The sequence below is a fragment of the Equus caballus genome, chromosome 11 (genome assembly GCF_041296265.1).
Source record: "Equus caballus isolate H_3958 breed thoroughbred chromosome 11, TB-T2T, whole genome shotgun sequence".
NCBI classification, from domain to species: domain Eukaryota; kingdom Metazoa; phylum Chordata; class Mammalia; order Perissodactyla; family Equidae; genus Equus; species Equus caballus.
Window position 1 is genome coordinate 53210093 of NC_091694.1, and position 1518 is coordinate 53211610.

The window sequence follows — 1518 nt, forward strand, 5'->3', positions numbered from 1 at the left end:
CTTATCTTACTAATAAAGCAACTGAGATCCAAAGAATAGAAGAGAGACTTCACAAATCACTCAGCAGTCTAGACCTGGTCACCTGACTCGCTGTCCAGCATGCTTGCTGGTAACACTCTTCTACCTGGAGTAGTTTGAAGCCCTCATCAAGGGTTTTGCAGGAGACGAGCCTCTGAGAGGGCTTTCCTAACCCACTGCTCACCTGCTTTGTTATCACAGGCACATCATTTTACTTTCTTACATGTCCGTTTTCTTTATCAGGCATCTGAAAAATGTGGGCAATGATTCTCCGGAAGAGGGAACATTTTAATAATGTTCTCAACAGGATTTGATGGGAATTTAAAGACAGCCTTTTGACCTGCTCTGGCTAGATTTTTCAATAGGTAGAAGTAAGACGTTGTTTTGGTCATTACTGCCAAGTTATGAGGCACGTAAGCATTTACAGGTGATGTGGGAACAAAGTGGCAGAAGTGCCAGTGCAGTGAGAAAGGCAGTTCCACACTCTTCCACACTGAGGCCCGCGTGACAGTGTGAATCCTGAGTACCTGGCAAGCTGCCGCCACACATCTATTCCAGTCCTTCTCTCACAGTGCCATGTAAACCAGCACACGTGGGCCTTCTCTTCAGACGGGAAGTTCCCATTCAGCTTTTCCTTAATGCTGCCCAGAAAGGTTATATTTTTGGCTATACATCTCAACTGAATCCAGTTTGTCCTCTAGAAAAACTTCTCTGAGTAATTCAGATTGCTACCATATCTAGTTTTTGCACCAAACTCATAGTCATGGTTATGTGTATTGAATATACATTTAAATAATCTATTTTGAGCTTCATATTTTATTGACACTTTTAGTGATTTATTTTGGCTCTTTACGTGATTATACAGGAGGCCGTAGAGTCCAGAAACATAGGCTAATAAACAGCTGATTGATGTGGCATTATGATATATAGAATGATATTCTCTTTGTCTCCAGACTTTGTAGCCACCCTATAGCTTTCATTAGGGAGCAGGGTCACATCTCACTCTTTCATTGTCATACCCATTGCCCAATGCACGTACTGTGAATAGACAGTATATTGGTATTAATGATGAAAGTCATCATGCACTAATAATAATCCTTTGGATTTGTATTCCTGATAACACTTACTAAGCAAGGAGAATTAATGATGTACGTCAGTCTGAATCCCATATGTGAGAATATAGCTAGTGCCATCCTTTGCATAGACCTGAAAAATTAGGTTCATATTAGGAGAAGCAGAAGCTTTCTAAGCTCCTGCTTGAATCCAGTATTAGGGAAAGGTTAGAAAGAACTAAAAATAACTTCCAGATTTCTGTTCATCAGAACAGGCTTCCCTGATAAGCAGTAACTTTATAGTCTTAAAGTGGTGCTACAGACCTCAAATAGTAGTAAATACCTGACTACTTCTTAGTGGCAGGTTCAGTATGATTCTTGATAGCCTTGTCAAGCTTTGACATCAAGGAGAGAGAGAAAAGAAAAATAAAAGACCAGTCTAAGGATA